Raw genomic sequence first — 25505 nt, 5'->3', positions numbered from 1 at the left:
CTTCTGCAGATGTGTCAAAAGTGCCTTAGAGCCTAGGGAGATGGGTGAGTCAGTAAAGTGCCTCACAGGCAATTGTGAGTGCCTGAGTTTAGATCTGAGCATGTGCCTGTACCAGCAGACTCACTGGCCAGTCAGACTAGCCAGAGGGTAAGTCTGGAGTTCCAAATTAGATGGTAGATCCTGTCTCAAAAAACCAAGGTGGAGCGTGTTCAACATCAACCTCCAACCTTCGTTTACACTTCCACATCCAGAGATAGGTTTACAGGGGAATTGGCTAGGTTCACTCAGCTGTCACCGGTCAGTAAGTGACTGAGAAAAAGACATCTTCTGTTCGTTTTTCTATGACTTTTATTAGCCACAAACAAATTTAGCCATGCACTACAGCAGATGGTTCATTGTTGTTGCAGAATAATTTTGTTTACTTTAAAAAAAAATCCATGAGTGACTCCTTCTTTGAGAAGCCCATTCCTATGTCCTGGGGTGTGTCCTTCTTCCTGAGTGTTTCTCTCTTCACCCTTGGGCTTTACATTTCTATTAAAAATCTCATTTAATAAATCCCATCTCTGCTTCACATTGGCGTGTACTGAAATTCATTTCTGTATCGACACGGAGACTTCTGGGTTTGCCAGAGTCTGAGAAGTCACCTGGTTGTTGCAGGTGACAGTGTGTGCTGCGTCTTCATCACTGATGCAGCTGATACTGAGAGGGAAGTGATAATTTACAGGAAGAGAGCCCTCCCAGAACCATGAGTGTATGCGTGGAAGTGAATCCAAGTGACAGGAGAAGTGTCCTGACCCTGGCTCAGGGAAGGATGCCCTGTCCTTGGATGCCCTTGCCATGGGCCCCAGGGACTTGGGTGCTTCACTCCTACAGGGATGAAGAGCTGCAGTAGGTGAGGTCATTCATTCCCTTCAGAGGGTGTTCTCCTTGCGCGCCACCCCCGTGTGACAGATGGAAGACCACTGTAGCCTTGGCTGACTCCGATCAGTTTGTATTGCTCCGGAGGCCTTTGTGGAGTTAGCTAAGACACTCGGGTCTGAGTCCTAAGTGGATCCTGCGCTATCCTGCTGTGGTGGGAGGCTGGGGCTTGGAAAGAGAGGCATCCGGATTACAGTTATGAAAGAAGGCAGGCAGAAAGACTGAGAGCCCCTCCTACCTGCATGTAACATAGTGTCAGCCCCCTCCCCGTGTGAGAGCAGAGGGAGGGAGGCAGGCACTGTGTATATACGTGATCAGGACTTTCCTGGCAGGGACTTTTGAGGTCACACCTGTTCTGGCCCTTTAGCTCACATCCATTCTGAGAAATAGTTTTCTTTTTCTTAATCTGTGTATCTAGTTCTATTATTTAAAATAAAACAAAAACAAAAACCGAAAATCATAACACATGATATTTTGTCGTGTGGCAGACATTGATTAACATTATTTTGTTAACCAAGGAAATCCCAAATGATTTGCTTTAAAAAAAAAAATTCCCCCTAAATGTTAACTGCTCAGTCCTAAAAAAGCAGCACGTGCTCTCTTGCCATTGAGCCCTGATTTTCTGCTCATGTCCGTGGAATGGCTGGTAGATGAAGGTCTATTGGCAGCCAAGCATGGAAATATCCTGGGAAAGCCCTTAGGGGTTCTCACCTCACCCTTTGGGGAGAATCACTTTCTAATTGTAGATCATTTGTTATCTAATCCTTCGCTTCAAAACCTCCTGCTCCAGAAGATATTTTAACTTCATGAATGTTTGAGATCTTTCCCAACCCTGGCAGGGTCATTATGACTGCCTGGTTCTTGTTTGGTCAGAGTGGCCACTCCTTAGCCTTGCTATCTTACAGCTTTGGGGTTTGTCCCCCTGTCCTTCTGTTTATGTTTTGAAAGAGATAGTCTTGCTGTGTAGCCTCTGCTAGCCTCGGACTTCAATCCTCCTGTGTCTGATTCCTGAGTGTACTCTCTATTTTAACTCTACCTTTCTTGCCTCTGAACAGGCATTCAGAGCAAGGCAGCTGTAGTTGGAGTTCTGTCTGCTAAGGCGCTATTTTAAGGGAGTGTTTGTACGACAGCTTTTGGAAAAATCTTGTATGTTTTTCATTTGTGCACACACATGCTCCTAAGTATGTGTGGAGGCCAGAGGAGAAGTTGCTAGAGTTAGTTCTCTATTTCCACCACATGGGTGCTAGGGATTGAACTCAGGTCTTCAGCCTTGGCAGCAAGCACCTTTCTCCACTGAGCCATCTCACCAGCCGAACAACTTTCCAATAATAACTATGTTATTCCTATGCTCTTTGTAACAACTACCATGTAGGAGAGTGATTTGTGCTTCTTACCTGGAAATTTCCTGGAAATTTTCCAGCCAAGACCAAAATTTTCAAGTCTCTGCAAGTGGTGAGCCTAGGGTGTGTGATAAGAACCAGTTATTAAAAGAAATAATAGAAATAAAGGACCTATTTATCTGCGTAGACATTTAAGTGGTTGCTTTACACGCCCTTGCGATATGTAGCCATTCTGGCGCGGCATATTGAGCTGGCTGTGGGTCAGGCTGTGGATCTATGCTTTAGATAAAGTGGGGCTCTTCTATCTGGAAAGAATGGAATTGTGTTAGAGCAAAATTAAGTATGGCAACAAAATCCAGTAGCATCACTAAACCCCGACATTTGTGATACAAATTGCTAACTTTGTGATACAAACTTAAATGGTGTAGAATCCTCACTCTGCAGTAAGATGCACTTGCATTTTGGTAGCCTGGGGGGGTGGGGACAAAAACAAAAACAGATGTTTTCCTGATTTATATGTGTTTGGCTGTCGACTGGGTGAGTTACCATGCGCCCAGTCTCTAGCACTATAACCTGTTATCACAATTGTTTCATCAAACATGAAAAGATGTTTAAAGTTGTGGTCAGGATTTCAGTCTAGAAAAACCAACATGATAACTGGTAACCTGAAAATTTTAAGTGAAGGGGAGGTTTTTTTTGTTTTTCCTATATGGTCAGTGTATACTTCAAAATTATATTTCTATGGGAACTTTAAAATATATATTACTAGTTGTACCCTACATTTGCTAAAAATAAAACCATGCTGAATCTAAGCAAGAACACGACAAATGCTTAACATGTTTCAGCTATACAAATGTTCACAGTAATGTTCAAGACAGGGATGGCTTCGTGGGAAGTGGGGACCTCAGTCACAGGATAAATCATTGTCACAGGGCACTGTCTGTTCTCTCTCTCTCTCTCTCTAGAAAGCTCTTACTCTTGTCCGTGCTTTCATGTTTTTCTCTGGCTTTACAGCAAGCGTAATGTTTCTTTTCTGTGTGAGCATATGGAATATATATGAGAGTCCACAGCAGAGATGGATGGACCAGACCAGCTTTGTGTCCTGGTGTGTTAGTTACATTTCTCATTTGCTGTGATCAAACACCTATAAAGAAACAACATAAAGAGGAAGTGTGTATTTTGGGTTACAATCAAAGGGAGAGTCCAGTGGACAGCATGGAGACAGGATCAGGAGAGGGCTGGCCATGGTGCGTCCGGGCCACAACACCTGTACCACTTTTTCCTATAATACCAGGCTTTCTTCTTTCTCAGTGGGACCCTTGTGAGACAAGGAGTTGGCTGTTGATAATTCAAACCATTGGCATTTGATGGAAGATATTTAAAAACTAATTTCGAGATGAGTTAAATGACACCTTAAAGTTGGCATTTAGAAATTACCTCAAGACTGGTGCTTTTCAAACTCCCTAAGGAATAATGCTTTTGAATTAACCTCACTGTTATCCCAGGCTGTCCTCACCCCTCATGCTCCTGCTTCAGCTTGACAAGGGCTGAGATTGCGATTGTTATTTTTATTAGACTTCTGTTAAAGTCTGCATTTTGCTAGAAAAGTGGGGAGGAAAATCCATTTCTGTTCCCTTGTGGGTAAGGTCAAGAATGCTGTCAGGTCAGCGGGGCCGGCCGAGCCTCTGAAAGCCGCTTACTTTTGCAGTGAGCAGTTCCACAGTAAGAAAAGCCCACTATTCCCTCTGAGAGTTATTTCAGGAATGACTGTAGACAGCTCTGGAGGACTTTGCTTTAAACAAAAGATCTGTAAGCTCTGCTCTACTCCACGAGGCCAGACTTAAATTCCTTAAAAATTTAAGATCATAATAAGTATTAATGTTTTTAAAATATAAATTAAAACTTAAACTCTTTATAGATTGTAATAATATTTCTGATTTGAATGGGAACGTGGCATTTGACAACTACTTTAAGATTGTGATTTACCTGAGGATAAAATGTGTCAGTTTATAGTTTATAAATCTTAAGAGAATGTTTATTTATTTACTTATTTAATGATGGAGACTTTTCTTCTTTATTGTGTCACACATCTGACCACTCTTGATTTTTATCAGTGAGTGAATTTCTCATCGTCTGCAACAGAAAAGATCTTAATTTGTCCCCCTGTCTGTGGAGGCTTTCCCCCACACTTTATAATTAACTATTAAATGTTCACACTATATTAAAGTCGAAAGCTCTTAAAAAGAGCTGGGTGTGGTGGTGCATGCCCCGAGTCCCAGCATTTGAGAGGAAGAAGCAGAGCAGTCACTTCAAGTTGAGGCCTGCCTGTTATACACCCTGTGCATTCTAGGGCAACCTGGGCTAGAGAGGAGCCAGACTCTATCTCAAAACACCAACAATCAAACAAAACGACCTCTCAGCTAGGCTAAGAAGTAAATGCTGTTATTGTAAACACTTTCAGCAAGAAACTAAGTCACAGTGAGAGTTTGAGACTTGCGATTTCAAACTGTCCCAGCTTCTGTGGTGGCTTCAGTTTAATCCCTGGATCCTACAGGGAAAGAACCAGCTTCCAAAATTTCTCCTAGCTGCCACACACACCCACACTCGCTTAGACACATATTATATCGACATACGACAATAATAAATGACATCACGAAATTTAAATACCAACCAAGCAAATGCAAGATCTCTTGTTCCAGGTGTGATGGTGCCTGCACACCTCGAATCCCAGCACTCTGAGATTGAGGCCTGCCTGATCTGTAGGGCTAGTTCCAGAACAACCAAGCCAGGGCTACACAGAGAAACACTGTCTCAGCCTTTTAATGCAATTCCTTTCTCACTCTTCATATTATTGAACCTGAAAAGCTTTACCACGATGGCAGAAAGTTACTCTGACTGAAGATGCTTCCTTTTGTCTGCCACTTGCTGCTGCTTTCTATCAGCAGCCTGGGTCGAGGGAACACGAGGCCGTGCGCTTCTTATTTCTGAACACATGAGCATTCAAAGACCAGGAGTTGTACACCCTCATTTTTCGAGGAAAAAAGGTTAATTTTGCAAATTTCAAACAAAGGTAAAGTTTTGGGGAGAGTCAGATGCTCCTTTTGAAATAACATTTCTAGGAGAGAACAGAGAGGCTGGTGTGTCATCTAAAGCCTCCTGGAATATTTTTAGCCATCTACAGTATGCACAAAGGTGTGCTGGAGTGGTCACATGCTCATGCACACAGGCACACTGAGGTGATCCAATAGTCCCATCCTTCCTTACAGAGAACCATGCAGCAACGGCAGGACTGCTGAATCCGCAGGATCTCAGGCAGGACATAGCCTAGACCAACACATCTAAATTCTAACTTAAACAAATTGCATGCTGGTTTCCTGTGTTCAGTTACCTCCAAAACACAGGGCACTCGGGGTTTGGGTGGCACGGCCTGGCAGGAAGATGAGGCACAACTTTCTGGTGTGTTTTTTTTTTTTTTTTTGAATACGTTCTTCCACTGCCTGAGAGAACCCATACTCTTTGTAAAATGAGAGAAAGGTGCCAGAGAGGTAAGGTGCGAATGAATGCAGGTTTTAAAGACATAACAGTTAACAATAGCAGCTAAAATATAATGCCAGGAAGTTAAGTCATAGAATCCTTTATGACATGGGTTTCTCTCAGTAGCTCTCTCACTGATAATGCGTTCAGTGAATTTTCCACACAAAAAAGAAACAAAGGAAGGAAGGAAGGAAGGAAGGAAGGAAGGAAGGAAGGAAGGAAGGAAGGGATGGATGGATACGGTAGTGACAAGGAGGTGGAAAGGAGGAGACAACCTTCTGTCGGAACAGTTCTCTGGGAACTGTTCTGTAGTCCCGTTGGCCTTGAACTCAGGATTCCTCTGACTCATCCTCCAGTATGCTAAAATTACAGGCCTACCTATGTGCCCACGTTCAACTGGAAATTGTTTCTTATGGGCCAGTGTAGCTAGCTAGTACTAGCCTTTGAAGATACTTGGAGGGTAGAAGAGAGGGTAGGAGAGCCCTGTGTCAGTAGCATCAGCCATTTAGAGCTGGGCTCTTATCATGGGAATATTATACCCTGTATTGGATACATCATCTCCTTTCTCTCAACAAAGAAGTAATGAGGACTTGTGATTTCAAACTGTGCCAGCTTCTGTGGTGGCTTCAGTTTGATCCCTGGATCCTACAGGGAAAGAACCAGCTTCCAAAATTTCTCCTAGCTGCCACACACACCCACACTCGCTTAGACACATATTAAATACCGACATATGACAATAATAAATGACATCACGAAATTTAAATACCAACCAAGCAAATGCAAGATCTCTTGTTCCATAAAATAAAGGCGGCATCAGCTCAGCAGGGAAAAAGGTTAGTTTGTTTAGTAATAACCCTCCGTGCTCTCGCAAGCCCGTTCTCTTCTGACACTGAGTACCTCGAGGCCCGACAGCGCTGACTCGTGATGAGTCAGCATGTAAAACCAACCATTCCATTGATGCTCTAATTAGTTGTGAGCTTTTTGGTAGTAATTACACCCAGGCTCAACACACCCACGTGTATCTACCGTATTGGTCATACCCCAATGCTGACCTTATTAGTGACTTCTTAATGCATCGGTGAAACTAGAATACTTCCCAAGCGCCAGTCATCAGGAACGTATGCCATCAAGAGATACACAAACATTCAGGACTGGGGAGATGGCTTGGTAGGTCAAGTACTTGGTTGGCCAGCATGAGGACATTGTGACATCCCACATAAGAGAAGCTAGGAATGGTGGTACATGCTTGTAATTCTGGCATGGAGGAGGAGGAGAAGGAGGAGGAGGAGGAGGAGGAGGAAGAGGAGGAGGAAGAGGAGGAAGAGGAGGAAGAGGAGGAGATGAAGAGACTAGAGGGTTTCTGAAACTCTTAGACTAGCTAGAGCTTAATCAGCCAGTGAGAGACTGCTCCCCCAAATTAAAGTGGACAGCTTTTGAGGAATGACACTTAAGGCTGTTCTTTGTCCTACACACTTGCATGCACACACACATCCCCCCACACACACACACGTGCACATGCACACAGGCAAACACACACAATCACACACACACATACACACAATCACCAATTCATGCAAGGATCTTTTTAACTCAAAGAGGATCCAAAATAATTTAAACAGTGCCAAAACATAAATTTTAAATATTCTGTTAAATATTCATTTCTGGAGAGATGGCTCAGTGGTTAAGAGCACCAGCTGCTCTTCTAAAGGACCTGGGTTCAATTCTCAGTATCCACACTAACCAGTATGTATGTAATTCTAGTTCTAGGGGATTGGATGTTGTTATCTGGTCTCCTTGGGCAAGCACACACATGCTACACAAACATCCATGCAGGCAGACAACCCAGACACATAGAATAGTAGAAAAAAATGGTAAGACCCTTTTGTTTTAAAAATATAAACCAGAAGATTGTTTTTTTTTTTCTTTAAAAACATATTTAAATTAGCAATTCACTGAGGTAAACTTATACATTCCAAGAAACCATCTGGCTAGGTAACAGAATATTCATATCAAATAGATTTTTATATTATCATTTCAAAACTATAACATATAATATTTCAAGTGACACTTCATAAAAATTATAAATATCAGTCATAATTAACTTAAAGTTTACTTATTTAAATTATCAATAAATTAAAAGTAATTAAAATAGTGTCCCAACATTCATATTGTCTGTTCTTCGTAGAGAACAACATAAGTCAGATACCCGACAACAGGATATATTTTCTGACCACAGTGAGGAGTGTCCACAAACTGAATGGCTAGGCATACGTAGCACACTAGGTTCGCCGTGTAGACCTCATAGTGATCTTCAGAAATTCTTCAAGTGCTTTCAGGATGAGTTGGATGGTCTTGGTCCTTTGCCACTCCTTCTGTGACTCCAGTTTCTCCATTAGGAGAGCATTGGAAGTTGGACTAGGAAGGACTATTTTATTTGAATCTCTTACCTCTTGTTTGAAGACATGAATTAGGGTTTCAGTACTGCTCTGAATGACTCTGGCTCTGTCTTTCTTGTTATCTTGTAAGCTGTTCTTCATGTACTCCAGGTAGATTTGGTACTCCAGAAGACCAGAGGTGATTTTCAATAGGCAAATTTCCTGATTGTATCCAGTTTGGAAGCATCCATCACTTCTTTGTATCTCTGGAAGTTTCAGATTGTTTTCTGATAATGCATCATCGCTGTTCATACAATGAGAATTGCCATTGCACAACTCTCTTCTCATTTCCAAGATCTCCCTGAGAACATATGTAATTAAGCCTCTGACTTGTGAAGTGGGTGTGTTGGGGGTGGTATCCTCTGTGAAGTCACCTCTCCGGACTTGTGAAGTAGGGAAGGCAGTGGTTGTCACCAGCATCAGTCCCAAGAAGGCCACTGGTTGGAAGTCTCTTGTGGAGAGGAACTTCATAGCTGTTCCTGGAGGGCAAATGGAGTCGACTTTCGTTCCTGGTGGGCTCGAGAGCAGAATGAGCTACAGACATTCCCAGTCTCATATTTATTGGGACTCGACTCGGGGTTTTTTGTTTGTTTAATAAACTGTTGATAAATCTTTTCAGAAAGCAACTGATGGAGCCATATGAGTTAAAGATGCCTGCTACCATGCCAGGAAATATTGACACATAAATGCAAGCACGCCAGCAAAAATTAATACACAAACGAATGGCTTGCATTTCACTGTGACCAGTGTATTCAGACATTTGTTGGATGGAGAACCATTTTGAACAAGTCTAGGTCAATTGATGCAAAGATTCCCAAACTGGGAAGAGTTCATTTCTTGTGGCACGTCTGTTCAAGTTTGGCAGGCCAGGTGATGAGAAGGCTGCGTGAACCTGGGTGTAGCAAATTTGTGAAGGGAGTTTTATCATTTGCATCATCGGGGTTATTTCAAAATGCCTGAAATAGGATGCTGAGAAAGACAGACTAGACTCTGTTTAAATTTCTCTTTCTCAACACACAGAAGTCCTTTTCTCGTCTCATGATGTACTTGCTTTAAAGAAAATTGAGAAGGTTTAAACAAGCTTCCTAAGCCCATAAGTCTTTGACAAAGAATCCATTCATTTGCCTATCAATTACTTTTGCCTTGCTTACACCATTCACACAGGCTGCTTATGTCTGAGGAAGAGAAGCAAGTGGTAAGAGGAAATTAATAGCCACTTCAAAATATCCTGAGAGCGATCGTGCAGCTAGTCTATTTGTCAGTCCCCCATCCCCTACCCCCTTCAATTATTCCACATCCCAACTTTGACAAGTCTGAGGTATCGTCTCTGTCTTAGACAAATCCTCCATGGTCAGTGATAGAATTTGAGGTCTGGAAAGACTTCAAACCCACGCTGTTTTATTCCTAAAGCCATGCCCCATATTTAATAAGAATGGTGTAGTGTTCTGTCGTTGTGCTGGTTTGCCATTCAGTTGAGGGTAGACTGATCTGCAACTCCTCAAGAGCCAACTGGTCTTGATTAAAAAGCCATTTATTTCCTAAAGAGAACCAGCAGCCTCCTGCCTGGGTATCCAGTGCATTTGGATGTCTCATCCTTTGGATTAGTGGTCGAAAGTATGGAACTGGTGAGAATTGCCCCAGGACACTGGTTGGGCTGGTTCTTGATTTCTGCCAGTCCAGTTAGCCAGGACCTGGGTCCTGGTTCTCTTCATACATCCTGTCCCATTCTTGATTCATCCCTGTCCATGAGTCTGCCTGTCCTGCTAACCACCATCAGAAAGACAATTCACCTCCACCCTGGACCACCAAAGTCCTTAACCCCAGCCACCATCATTGTGTCTACTTTGTAGCCTGCTGGGCGTCAGCCATCTTAGGCCCTGTCACGGCTATCACACACTTCTCTGGGCTTGTGCTGAGCAAGGCAGTTTAGATCATGGCAGGAGAGGGAGTGACTTCGGGATGACAGGAAGGGAAGAAAGGCTTTCAGCAGTCCCATATCTTTTGTCATTTAAATGAAATCTTAAGTGCTGGCCTCTCCTTGTTTTTTTGTTTTTTCTTTTTTTTTTTTTTTTTGGCGCCCTTCTCTTTCACAGTGATACAATTACTCCATTTGGAATTAGTTCAGCTTTTCAAAGCAAGCAGAGTCTGTTGAAAGAGTTGGTAACTCTATTAGTCTGATTTTGCGGTAAACACCTTGATCAAAAATAACTAGGGAAGAAAGGTTTATTTGGCTTAGGCTATCTGATTACAGTCCATCCTGAAGAGAAGCCAGGGCAGGGACTCAAGGCGGTAACCTGGAGGCAGGAACAGAGAGACACCATGGAGGAACACTGCTTATTGGCTTACTCCTTTTGACTTGCTTCGCCTGCTTTCTTACATAGCCCAGGGCCACCTGCCCAGGGTTGATACCCACCCACATTGGATTAAGCCCACCCATATTAATCAAGTTGATAAAATAAGTGAATGGAGGTATTTTTCTCAATTGAGATTTCTTCTCAGGTGTCTCTAACTTATGTCGTGTTGACCAACCCCCACCCCTCAAAAAAAGAAAAAAACAAAAACCCACTAACTATCTGTAATGAATGGTCTTTTGAGTGCTGATGATCATTCTTGTAGAATATTCTAGCAAGAGAATAACTGCCTCTATCCAAGTTCACTGTGTCTTCCACCCTTTCTTTCTGCAAATAGCAGGAGGAGTGCTGAGGTAGGACTTTGAGTCACCAAGCACACTGATGGCTAGCCCGTGTTCAGCTAGGGGAAATTCCCATGAGATGATCTTACTCATCAAAAATCGGAAAGGAGGTGGGCAGACAGAATCTTTCTACCAGTATAATTCTTAAGCACCGAGCCAAATATTTTGGTTTACAATAGAAGAGAGCCTTTCTGTGTGAAGTATTCATAGCTATACTTCCTGTAGATCTTCATTCCTTTTGAGAGTATCTACATAAAATGGAGGCATACCTGGTTCTGTGGGTGTTCCCTGCAGAACCAGATGATGCCAGGAATTGTTCTTATCTATTGTGCCCTAGAAAATGTTCCTGTGTGTCTTAGTAGGGTTTCCATTGCTGTAAAGAGACACCATGACCAAGGCAACTCTTATAAGGAGAACATTTAATTAGGGCTGGCTTACAAGTTCAGAGGTTCAGTGACCATTATCATCAAGGCAGGAATCATGGCAGCATCCAGGGAACACGGTGCAGGAGGAGCTGAGAGTTCTACATCCTGTTCCGAAGGGAAACAGGAGAAGACTGTCTCCAAGACTGTCCAAGCAGCTAGGAGGAGGGTCTGAAAGCCCACCCCAACAATGACACCCTTCCTCCAGCAAGGCCACACTTCCTATAGTGCCACTCCCTGGACCAAGAATATTCAAACCACCTCACTGTGACAGTCAACATTGTGCCATCAAATTGCTTTGTTTGTTTCTTTTTTTTTTTTTAATTTATTTATTTATTTTATTTATGAGTACACTGTCGCTGTCTTTGGACACACTAGATTGGATACCCTATTCTGTAAAGCATGTCAGATCCCATTACAGATGGTTGTGAGCCACCATGTGGTTGCTGGGATTTGAACTCAGGACCTCTGGAAGAGCAGTCAGTGCTCTTAACTGCTGAGCCATCTCTCCAGCCCGCTTTGTTTGTTTCTTAGTTTAAATTTTTTTCAAGACTCCTTATATTATGGTAGTGTGAAAGTAACTCATCTTACACTCTTGTAACTGTGTGTGTGGTTCCTTTTTTAAGATGGAAAACAAATTCTTTAATTGCAGTATTGATAAGATTTTAGTGTGCATCTAAATATCCACAGGGAATCCCATGAAATGTGGATTTTCAGGATGTTTATAGAAAGCAACACAGATTCTTTCCTTAGATAATGTTGATATGGTGCTGCCTGCTATCTTCATCCTTTTTTTTCGTTTTTGAAAAAACATTTTTAGGGTGAGTATTTCTATATAAACTAAAAGTTTAAAGCCAGTCTGTGAATGCAAATATTGTATTTGAAATTGAACTAACAAAATGAAAGATCTGTAATATGTGTCAAAAATCTTCAGAGGCAGGTTAGGGTTGGAGTACTTGCCCAGATTACATGAAGTCCTGAGTTAGATAAACCACACGTGCTTGTTGTATATACATCATTCTTTAAGTCATCCCAGCACTCAGGAAGTGGAGGGGGGGGGTCAGAAGTTCAGAGACATCCTCAGGAGAATCAGGAGTTCAAGGACATCTTTAGCTATGTCGTGCGTTTAAGAGCAAGCCCACCGCAGGAGTCCCTGTCCCACAAAATAAGAGAATTTTTTTTTTTTTTTCAAAAGATCTCTAGAGGAGGAAACCATACTTTGGGGACTTTGTGATCTCAGTTACTGGAGTATTTGGTGGCATTTGCTTAAGAGGTTGTATGTTGGTTGGCATTCGACTTCTTCCCACAGTCAAACACCCCTCAGGTCATTTCTTAGTACCAAAACATATGCAGGGGTCGTTCTATGGAAGTCTACACACTGTTCAGTTTCTTGTGTTCTACATAGGGGAAACTTTCTGTTTCACACATCTCTTGGTGGAGAGGCAGCTGATCGACCACCATCCCCTGGATTCAAGCTGTAAACTTAGTCGTGAGACTTTGGACAGTCAGGAAGCCTACAGCATGTTTGAAAGCCTCCCTCCCCCTTGGCAAAATGTTGGATAAAGCTTGGAAAATAGCCCAGCGACTTCCCAAACATCTCCGAATTTCTATAGTGGCTACAGTCTCTTCTTTATCTCTTAGTATCATTTTTAAATGTTGCTCATAAATATATAGTCTGCCTTAAAATTTTTAGTGATTTTTTTTTCTTCCCATACAAAAAAAATACAAATTTTTATACCTAAGCTGAGGCTCATGAGAGCCAGGAGCTCCTGGGTGGTATTATCAATCTTGTCTGTGTTGCATGAACATGTTTCCAACGCTGCAATGTTTCCTGTTCTCCCTGGAGAACAAGAGAATCACAAAGGAACAGAGAACCGAAGCATGAAACAGACATAGTTTTGAAGACAAACAGCAATAAAAAGGGGGAGGGGCAAGGGCATTTGCTGCTCTTTGAGAAGACCCAAGTTCAGTTCCCAGCACCTACATGTCCACCACGACCATGTGTAACTCCAGTTCCAATTCCATTCTTGGAATCTGTCCACCAGAAACAGGCAGACACACATAGTACATACACATACATGTGGGCAAAACAGACACTGATACACATAAAATAATAAGATGATTTAAAAGGAAAAAGTGGAGGAACTTACTTTATATAAAGGTCTCTGTGTATTGGAGCAGACACAGCTGAGACACCATCAGCACCCGTGGAACACGTTATTTTTATATTTTAGCGGTGATTCCATGTCAAATCCTAATGTTCTTCGTGTACTCATCAAAAATTAAATATCAGCCTACATTCCTACGTGGTTGTACTGGCTGGTTTTGTGTTAACTTGCAACACAAGCTAGAGTCATCCCGGAGGAAAGAAAGAGCCTTAGTTGGGGAAATGCCTCCATGAGATCCAGCTGTAAGACATTTTCTCAATTAGTGATCAATGGGGAAGGGCCCAACCCATTGGGGATGATACCATCCCTGGGCTGGTGGTCCTGGGTTCTATAAGAAAGCAGGCTGAGCAGCCCATGGGAAGCAGGCCAGAAGGCATCTCTTCTCCACGGCCTCTGCATCAGCTCCTGCTTCCAGGTTCCTGACCTGCTTGAGTCCCTGTCCTGACTTCCTTTGGTGATGAACAGCAATGTGGAAGTGTGAGCTGGATAAACCCTTTCCTCCTCAACTTGCTTTTTGGTCATGGTGTTTCTTTGCAGTAATAGAAACTTTAAGACGATGATAAAGAGATATTAGTTTCTTCACTTTAAAAAAGAAAAATTATGTATGTCTGTGTGTGTCTATTTATAGGTGTGGGCGTACAGGCCCGAGGCATTGAATCAACCTGGAGTCATGGTCCCTTTTAACTCCTCCATCTCTCCAGTGCTATTAACTAATTAGATTTAAGGGTGTCAGGAACCTGGAAAGAGATAAGTCATTTTGTGTACTCTGAAGGAAACCGGTGGGGAATCCGTACGGGAAATAGTCAGAAAACCATTAATTAATTTAAAGAGACTTTGTGTTGGTATAATTAGTAACTTTTTGAGAAAGTATGCTCATAATTAAAAGGTAGTTTATACTGAAAAATCAATAGACTACAGAGTGTGGGAGGAAATAGTGACTAGCCAACCCATCTCTGAGTCGTGTGGGGCATTAAATGTTATAAAATTAGCCTGGAGTCAGTAATTAGGTCACCTGGTTACTCATGATTAGGTAGATGCCATGATCTGTCCTGAGGAGGAAGAACCAATTTGAATATCGAGAGAGAATGAGTTAATTGAACTTTCTGGTTGTTACATTAATTATTAATTCCTCCGACTGTATTATCGCAGTCCCCTTAGGTAGATTAACTGTGGAGACTTGACAGCTCAGTGGTCAGCGGCTACAGTTCTGGCAGGCCCACACGGAGAACATAGTTGCATCTGTAAATTCTGTCTAGAACAGGAAAGCTAACTCGGCTAATTTCTTTATTTTTTGAGGCTTATTTATTTTTAAACAATTTTCCTTATTATTATGTATATGACTGTCTTGTCAGAATGTATGTTTGCACCACTGTGTGTCTGGTGTCCAAAGAGGCCAGAAGAAGGCATCAGATCCATTTAGCACTGGAGTTTCAGGCAGTTATTAGCTGCCATGTGGGAATTGGGAATCGAACCCTGGTCCTCTGGAAGAACAGTCAGTGCCATCTCTCCAGCCTGCTGGTAATTATTATTTATTTATTTATTTATTTATTTATTTATTTATTTATTTTCTCGTTTTTCAAGACAGGGTTTCTCTGTGCAGCCCTGGCTGTCCTGGAACTCACTCTGTAGACCAGGCTGGCCTCGAACTCAGAAATCCGCCTGCCTCTGCCTCCCAAGTGCTGGGATTAAAGGCGTGCGCCACCACCACCCGGCGTTGGTAATTTCTTTTAAAGCAATGGTTCTCAACCTATGGATTCTGCCCTTTTGGGGGTTGCCTAAGTCCATTGGAAAACACAGATGTTTTTGTTACAACTCAATAACAGTAACAAAATTACACTTAGGAAGTAGCAATGAGAATGTTGTGGTTGGGGTCACAACAGCCTGAGGAGCTGTGTTAAAGGGTCTCAGCATCAGGAAGATTGAGAACCACTATTTTAAAGATACGGGGCAGATTTCCATTGACCCTGGGATATTACTACACATTAGTAAAGGGCAGGATATCCAGGATGAAGTTCACCACACCTCAGAAACCCAAGAAACCTGGGCAGATGAAAGTTGACAGATAAAAAGCAAGGTCAGCTTTGCAATAAGACCTCAGACCCCTTCCAGTTTATACTCACTGTCCGTCCAGTTCCAGCTCAGTGGGAAGACCAGCCATGCTGGCAAGCTGGCTGCACAGCTATCCTCTCAGTGAATGATGTTATCAGTAAGCACTTTCCCTCAGTAATCCAAATGGCATCGGACTTTATCTTCAAAAAAAAAAAAATTTAACGTTAAGAAAAAGAAATAATCTATTTTTAAATTCTAGAGTAGAAAATAGAAATACTGTTTAAGAGTCTCAGAAAACAAACAAACAAAAAAAAGAGTCTCAGAAAACACGTATATCAATCGATTCCTTTTGAGTTTCAAAGCCCAGCGAATGTCACTATTAAACACAGGCTGGAAGAGACAGAAGGATAAGCTCCTAACCCCCTCACCTACAACTTCTATGCCAGAACCTGTAGACGCTCTGAGCTTGTTTTGAATCAGGGAGGATGTGTTTTTACAGCATGCTAAATCAGGCCAAAGCACATGTTTGAAAAGTGAGGTCTTAAATACAACCGACAGGGAGGAAATTGCAGATCCAACATTCACATCCACAATCTAAACTGTGAGCATACCACAAATTATTGTTCTTTGGAGTCCACAGACCTTGGGTTGAAGGGAGGTGCAAACTACCCCCTGTATTCCCCACCCACCTGCTATAGCAGAAAGGATACCTCTGTGGGGATGTGGTAACTTTTTCTTGTGAAGAAGATCCATGGAAAAGTATTTCAAAACAGTAAGGGCAACAGCATTTGGGGGATTCAATCCGGAAGCATCCCATTCAGACAGGAGAACTACTTGTTTTAGTATCAATAATTTCATTATACCAGAATTAAGAGGGAGACATTTTGCCCATGAGGAAATTAGATAGGAAGCATAGTACTTCTGTAATCTTATCAGGTTTCCTTTTTTGGTGTCAGACTGCCAACCCCCTGGGCTGTGACTCAAAGGGCATTAACATTCGGTCAGCACTCCCAAGAGATCCTAGTGCCACCATTAGAAAAAGGCTCGGTGACAGTTGTGGTTTATTAAAGCCACTTTCTCAGACAACCTGTGTTGCTGCAGCCATTGGAGTGACCATGAAGGGAGTGGGGTTGGAACAGTGTGCACGGAGTCAGAAAAGTGGAGCCGGATGGATGAAAAAGCCTCCAAGGGGGAAGACAGAGGCAGTGCTGATGTTTTCGTCAGTCACTCCATTTCGTGAAAGACAAGGCAGTTCTGAGGCTTACTAGGAAGTGCCAGCCCTGTCCTCTTGTCCTCATCACAAGTGACCCAGAGAGCAGAGGGCTGAGAGCCAGCTATGGAAGAAGGACACACAGGAGTCAGTGCAGTAGCGCGTGCTGGAAGGATATGCCCTGGATGGTGGCGGCAGGAGAGCATTGTGAGGAATGCCAGGCGGTCGTGGGACAGCCAATGAGCAGCCTAAAGGATGAGTTATGGAAGGTTTCCCTGCCAGGGGAAGGTTAGGACAGGACGCGGCCATCTATCATGTAGAGATTGCAAAATAGGTTACAATCAAGTAGGGGAGTGAGACAGCCTGCAAGGGAGGTGACCCCAAGTCTATTGCAGCTTGTTAATTGTTGAGAATGTTTAAAGTAGACTGGGGAAGACAAGCAGGGCTCAGCTATGGTCCTGCAGGGGCAGGGGAAGCCTAGCCCCGCAAAACTAACTTCTGCTTCCCAATTGTAAACCAAGGGAAGGATGGCTGTCAATAAAGTGCCTACCACACGTCATGAAGACTGGAGTTTGGATCCCTAGTCCTGGGGGAAAAAGAGAGGGGAGGACCCAGGCCTTTGGTGGGTCCAGGTCTCCACTGAGAGCTCCTGCTCCAAAAAATAAGGCAGAGAAGAATTGAGGAACGCATGGAACCTTGACCTCTGGCCTCAGAGCATACATGTTCACATGTATGTGTGTAGATGTGCACACAGCCACATGAATCAGGACACACACATGATGCTAAGTCAAGAATGCTCTATTGATAGGAAAAGTGGCATTTCTTTTATGACAGATTTTTTTTCCTTTACTTGTAGACCACTTCCAAAGACAAAGTAGACAGAGGAGGGAGGAGGTTTATGTCCAGAGAGCATGGAGAAAAACTTTGATGTGTGTGCTTATTCTCACAAAATATATGCCCCAAATCATCTCACTAGACAAAGAGATAGCTTCAGAGTCGTCTAAGCTGCCGTAGCTGTCAACACATGCTTGCCTCCAAAGAGTGAAGTACTGACAAGAGCCGGGCGGTGGTGTCGCACGCCTTTAATCCCAGCACTTGGGAGGCAGAGGCAGGCGGATTTCTGAGTTCGAGGCCAGCCTGGTCTACAGAGTGAGTTCCAGGACAGCCAGGGCTACACAGAGAAACCCTGTCTCGAAAAAACCAAAAAAATTACTGACAAGATCTCCAAAGGGGTAGAAATACAACTAGTTCTCAAATAAAAAATATCCTGGGTTCCATTCCAGTGAATATTCTTGGATTTGATTGTTTTTTTTTTTTTCATTGCCTAATTTAAACAGTCCGTGTAGAAAGAAGATAACTTCATTTTGTTGTTTCCTTAATTAATATGTACATCCTCAAAAAATGCAACCTGGCCATAACCTCACTATTTTTCTTAGAATTTACGTGTGACAATTGCCTTGAGATAAAACTTAGTAACCCGAGTTTCTGGTCTGAGGGGTGTACTGTACTCATTAGTAGTGTGTCTGCGTCAGTAGCTGTGACGATGTAGTTAATTTCGGTATCCTTTACTGAAGCAATGGCAATACTGACATGTCAGATTTCTGTGCTTGATCTGTGATGGTGCTGGGCTCACCATGGTTAGGAAGCAGGAGTTTGGCACACTGTGGACTGTGTGCCATCCCCACCAGTCAATCAGTGGCTGTTTTCAGCTCCTGATAAAGACATTCTGGTTTTCAAGTTCTCTGGAATACATTCCCTTCTCCGTGGACCTCCTCCTTCCATCCAGGCTGTCTTCTGTATTTGCCATTTCTTGGTGAGACGTTTCCACTCTCCTGTTAAAGCCTTCCCACATCACATACAGAACCTTGTGTACTTTGCTGATGAATAATTTATTGTTGAGTTACTTTTTTTTGTTCGTTGTATAACACGGATCTCTCCTAGTCACCAGAACAAGCTGTGAGGCTCATGTCAGTGACCAGTCTTGCTCAGCACAGTGTAACCAGCACTCAAATAGGGCCTACCAAGATGCTACGTTTCCAGAAGTATTTGTAGACTAAAAAGGAAGACAGCAGAAACCCATGATGTAAGGAAGGGTTGTCATCTGAGTGGTGTTTGACAGTTCGGTTTCTAAGAGTTGCAAGGAGATCCCTTAGTGAAGGAATGTCACAGTTAAGTGACAGTGAGTAGCAGTTGCATTATCTATTTCCTTGGCAATGTGAGTACACCTGTTTTCATCCGAGCTGGGGCACCGGCAGCTGACCGAAAGCCAATTTGAGTCAAGTCCAATTTAGCGAACCAATGAGTTTAATTAGGCTTTCTTACAGGAACAGGGGTTGGCGGTTACTTGAGTAGGCAGTTTTATAGACTATGAAAGACAAGTGCTACCTATTAACACCCCCAGCAACCATTAAACCTGGGAGTCATGCTCGTAGCGCCACCACCTCATGAGCCATATGTTTCTTGCATGCCACCACATGCACCGCATGAGCCCTCCCTTTTCCCTGGAAGGAAGTGTTAGTGGCCCTTTGTGAGTGGTCTTTCAGTTGGTTGTGATACGAAGGTGGCCCACGCCATTCCTGGAAGACAGGCAGCCTCCCCCCCCCAAGCTATGTTGCTGAACCTAAACACAGGGAGCAGGAAGGCTCTATAGAAGGATTTAAGCAGAAGCTGTAGGAAGAGTAAAGCTTGCTGAGGTTGTCTTTTGCTGTGCGTTGTAATGCTAATACTGACCCTCTGGATCTGGTTGCCAAGGGGATGAGAGAATCCTCACACACACCAAGTGATGCTGTGTAACTTTGCTCCTTAATTTAAGACTATCGGTTAAATAAAGATGACGACAGCCTATAGCTGGGTAGAAGAGAGGTAGGTGGAGTTTTCGTTCCTGGCCTTGGGGTCTGTGGAGGGCCACAAGGGAGGAAGAGAGAGTGGAGCGAGAAGAGGCCATGGGATAAGGAATCATGAGAACTGGCCATGAGGGCTGGCCTAGATGGAACATGGAAAATCATATCTCAGAGTTATTGGCAGAGAAGCAGACGTTACAACATAGAGGGTTGATATCTGCTCAGCTCTAGTGTGTTAAAGGCTCATTATAAATACAAAGGTTGTGTGCCTTTCATATCAGAACTGAGTGATCATTGGTGGGGCAGAAACCTCTGATTGAGATTATTATTTGCAACAACAGACCTCGTCTGGCCTTGAACCGGATCTGTAATGCATTAGTCATTAATGGGTCCATTTTGTGATGCTTGCTCTTAACCTGTAGAAAGCTATCATTTTGCCTCATGACAATGGTATGGGCTTGTTAATTCTCAGCATCATCACGTAAGTCACAGCTCAGTCTCAGCATTCCTGAAGACAACTGTCTAGGAGTTCTGGGTAGCTCTGCTAGCCCAACAACAGAAAGTGCTGTTGGTGTGGACCGTGTATGTTATCAAGGAAATTTAGTGTTAGAATTTTGTGAATTCTGTTATCCTATCACTATTGGTATATAGTTAAAAAATCCACAGATTCTATCAATACGTTAGAGGCAGCTGTTAGTATGGACTTGGGTCTACGTCTTTCACTTCGATTTGATGGGAACATAAAAGTGTTTGCTTATCAAGCCAGGGCTGCTGACGCTCCAGAGTGAGGCTTTTCTAGGTGAAAGGTCAGTTGGCTCCATTTCTGAGTGACTTTGACCTCGCCTTCTCAGCCTTACCCCAGAGCATGGTAGACAGGATAATTAACGTAAGACTATGCAGTCACAAAGGTTATTGTGTTTTATAACAACAAAATTCTGTTGTCAAGGAAATCTGTGTAGTTAGTAAGAGTATATTGTGAATCATGAAAAGCCATACTGATTTATGTTCTATTACTATCATTATAGTGCTAAAAGAAAATCTAGTTAAAAATTCCAGTGACTAGCTAGTCACCCCAGTCATTGCTTCTCAGAAAGGTTGCTTTAATCTTGAATCCAAGTCGGAATCATTGGTATCTAGTTCTTTCTAGAACTCACAGTTGTTCTTATAAGCTCTAAAGTCTGAAGTCCTCTTGATTTTCTAGTCTTCTAACGAAATAAGAACAATTAGGTTTTATTTGTTGACATATCTGTATGTGAAGAGGCATATATTTAAAACTTCCAGAGTTACTAATTTCCTTCCCGGGCTTTGATGTGTGTGCTATTTAATGTCATGGTGCCCTTGACCTTCCAGCAAGAAAGAAGGGGGTGCTGGGTAATTCTGCAGTTATGTGGTTCCACAGCTCTTTAACTTGACAGTCCCAGAAAACACTGGGAGTCTTCTGTGATCACTTTTCTTTCCAGGCCTTCATTTCCCTTGATTTTCACCTTCCTCTTCTACCCCGTCCTTGAGGCTGTGTTTTGGTACAGGGGAGGCGTTTGTTAATTTAGCCTCAAAGAACGGTTCTAAGAAGAAACACTTGGGGACTTTAAGAAGAAATACTTAGGAACTTGAAATACAAAGGTGAAATGAACTCAGAAAACCTTGACTGGTCCTGAGCCATCTGTTCCAAGGGTCATGCTCACTTGGTAATCTGGCGCAGCCAGAATAATTAAGGGAGTGTTGGCCCTACGGAAGCTGTTCAGGGGAAACTGAAGCAATAATCATAACCTCGGGCGTTTGAGTCGCTAACTTTATTTCATCTTAGGTCATTATATTTGTTGATAGTCCTGCCTTGCTTAGAAGAAGACAGATAAATTGCCTTTATTGCTTCTTACGTGTTTCTAAAGCTTTAGGTAAGTTATCCAGTAATGAGTGGACATTTTATTAAATAAAGGCAATCATAAAATTGTATGAATTCTGTTAAGAAGTGGTATCAGCACTGTGGGACTGACTGAGCCTCACTGTGAAACCCAAAGTCTGTTGCATTTGTCCTCATGTAAAATGCAGAAACATCAGAGATTTTTGTCACAACGTGAATGAGAACTTGAGAAACTTTATTGAGAAATCAGACCAAATTTACACCAAGGATTTCAAATGTCTAGAAAAACAGTAATAGAGCAAAGAATGCATTGAACACAGGCCTTCTGTTGTGTGTGTGTTTGAAAAAAGGTTGTACTATGTAGCTCTGCCTGTCATGGAACAGGCTAGACCAAGATGACCTCAAACTCACAGAGATCCACCAGCCTGTCTCCTAAGTGCTACTGTGATTGAAAGCATGGGCCACCACACATGGCCAATTAGCTACTTCTAAACAAGCACATCTCAGTGGGTGTATGTAAAGTGTCCATGATGAATGCTTTGGGGAGCTTTCTTATTAACCCAGGTGTAATCAATAAACTCCCAGCCACATATCCAAGTTCAGGAAGAAAAAAAGATTCGTTTCTTTCTGTTGGATTCACACAGGTTTTGGGTCTAATGGACAATCTTGTCATGCTAATAATAATGCTAAGAAGTTGGATCTTTGTAAACCTCATACTAAGTTACCACTTTCCCCTCCTGGTTCTTTTTTGTTTTGTTTTGTTTTTTTCGAGACAGGGTTTCTCTGTGTAGCCCTGGCTGTCCTGGAAATCACTCTGTAGACCAGGCTGGCCTCGAACTCAGAAATCCTCCTGCCTCTGCCTCCCAAGTGCTGGGATTAAAGGCGTGCGCCACCACCGCCCTCCCCTCCTGGTTCTTATATTTGATTCTTTGTTATCCATGGTGCCTGCTCTAAACCCTGTGGTACTTAGCACTGGGTCAGGCTAGTATTGAGACTAAGAGGATTCCACTTGGAAGAAGCCTTGATCAGGGTTATGAGACTGGAAGGAAAAGTGAAGGGAGAAGGGGAGAGCCAGCTCCAGAATGTTCCCTCCATTGCCTGCCTTCTTTCTCACAGAGGACTTTCTTTACCTGCTGTGGTGCGTCCCCGGGTTTTATGTCGAGCATCTGCCTTGCTCCCCCTAGGCTTCTCAGTAGTTCCTTTCTCCCATTTGCCAGTTCAGTTATCATTTCTACCCTCTAAGTTGCTAGCCTAGGCTTTGGAATCACACACAAGCCAGTTAGACCCCAGAGTTCCTACTGTTTACTGTTTTGTAAACTTGGGCAAGTTACACCAGACACGGTGCCAGGAATCCTGTCCTCTGGTGGGGATGGTGTATGAAGCTAGGCCGGTGGGGAGCTGAGAGGGGAATCAGCATCAAGTTCTTAGCAGAAGGCTCTGGTAGACATCCTGAGTTACTGTTCTTTAAAGGCAGGTTTTATTATGTAACCCTGGCTTGCCTTGAACTCACAGAGATCCCCCTGCCTCTGCCTCCTGAGTATGCACAGGATTAAAGGTGTGCACCACCACACCCAGTCCTACATCTTCATTCTTCGTCCTGTGGTGATTCATCTCCAACCAACTGTATTCAATAGAAATAACCCCATATCCCATGATCCATGTCTGTCACTGAGGTGTGTGTGTGTGTGTGTGTATATAGATAGATAGATAGATAGATAGATAGATAGATAGATAGATAGATAGATAGATAGATCTAGATAGAGGTACCGATAAATAGATATATGACTTAACCTAGAATTCAAGGTCCTTCTCCATTCTGTTCAAATTGTTCCTCTGTCTTCTTCAGCACATCCTGTCAGCTGACTTTCCCAGGACAGATACTCTTTTGCTCTTGTATTATTCTCCATTCTAGAATATATTTTCCAGCCTGCCCTGGTCCAGCACCGCCAAGGTACTTGTCCTAACAGCCTGAAAGCCCACACCTGACTTAGATTTTCCTTCTTTCTGTGTCTGACCATGTTCTCCCTCCCTTGGGCCACAGTTACTATTAGAGACTAGAAATGTTTTCACTTTCCTCCGTTTGTTTTTGTTTCTTGAGACAGAGTTTTTCTGTGCAATGCTGGCTGTCCTGGGGCTCCCTTCTGTAGACCAGGCTGGGCTCAAACTCAAGAGATCTGTCTGCCTGCCTCTGCCTCACGAGTGCTAGAATTATAGGCTATTTGTCACCAGCAGGTTCTCTCCCTACATTTAAAATGGTGCTTAGTCACCAGCAAAGCTTGGAGGATTACTAGGGGGATGAGAACAAAGTATCAGTTATGAAGTTAGATATGCTTTCTTACTGTTTCAGTATTTGAATTGATATTCAGATAATTCCACTAAACATGTGAGGGGCATCTTCTGATCAATAAAACTTTGCCATTCTCAGCACAACTCCCCTGTTTTATTATGTGCATCCAACACTTACTATAATGACAGAGCCATGGGTCTTCGGGATTGTTTGGTCATTTCTTTCTGTCTCCAACTAGAATATTTTATCTCCCAGTAGAGCTCCAGGATTTTAACCTTTAGCCAAACCTCTAAATATTTGCTGAGCCAATGAATAGGTGAATGAAATAATTGTAGTCTATGCCGTGAAAGGGTTATATATAGGTGGGGGTTTGGAGAGATGGCTCAGCAGTTCAGAGCATTGGCTGCTCTTCCAGAGGTCCTGAGTTCAATTCCCAGCAACCACATGGTGGCTCACAACCATGTGTGATGGAATCTGATGCCCTCTTCTGATGTATCAGTGACAGTGTACTCATATACATTAAATAAAATTTTAAAGACAAAAAGAAAAGTGTTACAGGTGTTATTAGTTCCATTTTTCTAAAGCATGCAAGCGCTCTGACATTATTGACTCTTTGGATTTTTTTTTCTTAAATCTCTCTTTCAATTTACTCTGTGTGTGTGTGTGTGTGTGTGTGTGTGTGTGTGTGTGTGTGTAGGTAGGTATGTGCATATGGATGGAGGAGCTTCCAGAAGTCAGCAGATGGGATTTGACCACCACCCTGGGATTCGAGTTAAAGATGGTTGTGAGCCACCATTTGGGTGCTGGGAATTGAACCCAGACTCTCTGTAAAAGCAGTAAGTGCCATCTCTCTAGCCCTGGATGTTTTAAGTTTATAAATTGAGAGTAATTTTTAGAAAGACATTTTAGCTACTACTTCACTAAGTAACTGGGAAGTGAGCTGGAATTAAAATAATATCAGAGCCTGCAAACATGTTGATCTAACTTGGTGAATTTAATTTTTTTCCTTTAACATCTTAATTGTCTGCCAGGGTAGACTACATTGGAAAATAATGACTGTCTTTAGCCTCTTAACATTTAGCTCCCTTAATCAGGTCTAGGATGAGAGTCCTGAAGCCACGCCCTCCCTTCTGTCCTCAAAGGCAGTGTTCCCTCCCTGCTTCTTTTCCCTGTTCCCTCAAGTGCTGCCGAGATCATATTTACACGGCTCCTGTATTTTATACTTTCCACGTTGGTAAGGAATCGTAGAACTCCCTTGCTGTGCTTTCAGGCTAGGATGAGATAGACGGTCATGGAGGTTCATCTGCACAGCATGTATCGGCCCTCAGTAAATCCTTGCTGAAATAATGAATGGCTTCAATGGAAAACCTGTGGGTTACTCTGGGACTCGGCTTCCCTGGACTGGATCGCTGCTATGTGACACTCAACCACTCTCGTCTCTGTGAGCCCTTTGGTGTCTCTGTACCTTTGGCTCTCTCTTCTTACTCTTCACTGCTGTTTCCTTTCTGCTTTCCACTTACCTGGGGTCACTCTCTTCCACTGAGCCACTAAGGAGAGCAGTCTGAGGGGCAGAGTGGAACTGGAGTCTTTGTAGGTTCTCAGGATGCGATAAAGTTCCCTTTGTATTTCTCACTAGACCACAGGCAACCTGAGATCTGTGTCCTCACCATCTAGAAGAGCATAAATCAGTGTCCCCTACAATGGGCCTCTGGGTCCTCCTGAAGATGTCAGAGTCTCTCGGCTTCCCACCCT

General features: G+C 43.0%; 1 protein-coding gene and 1 pseudogene across 1 annotated transcript in view; one reads left to right on the top strand and one right to left on the bottom strand.

Moving 5' to 3' along the window:
* Elovl6 (ELOVL fatty acid elongase 6) overlaps positions 1 to 25505 on the top strand; it is a 117528-nt gene that overhangs the window by 42411 nt on the left and 49612 nt on the right. The gene's annotated exons all lie outside the window — the stretch shown is intronic.
* Positions 8072 to 8698, bottom strand: LOC114614822 (annotated as a pseudogene).

The sequence above is a fragment of the Grammomys surdaster genome, unplaced genomic scaffold, assembly GCF_004785775.1.
Source record: "Grammomys surdaster isolate TR1022 unplaced genomic scaffold, NIH_TR_1.0 126531, whole genome shotgun sequence".
In the NCBI taxonomy this organism is placed as follows: domain Eukaryota; kingdom Metazoa; phylum Chordata; class Mammalia; order Rodentia; family Muridae; genus Grammomys; species Grammomys surdaster.
The sequence above is the reverse complement of the archived record's forward strand: the minus strand, read 5'-3'. Positions and strand labels throughout refer to the sequence as shown.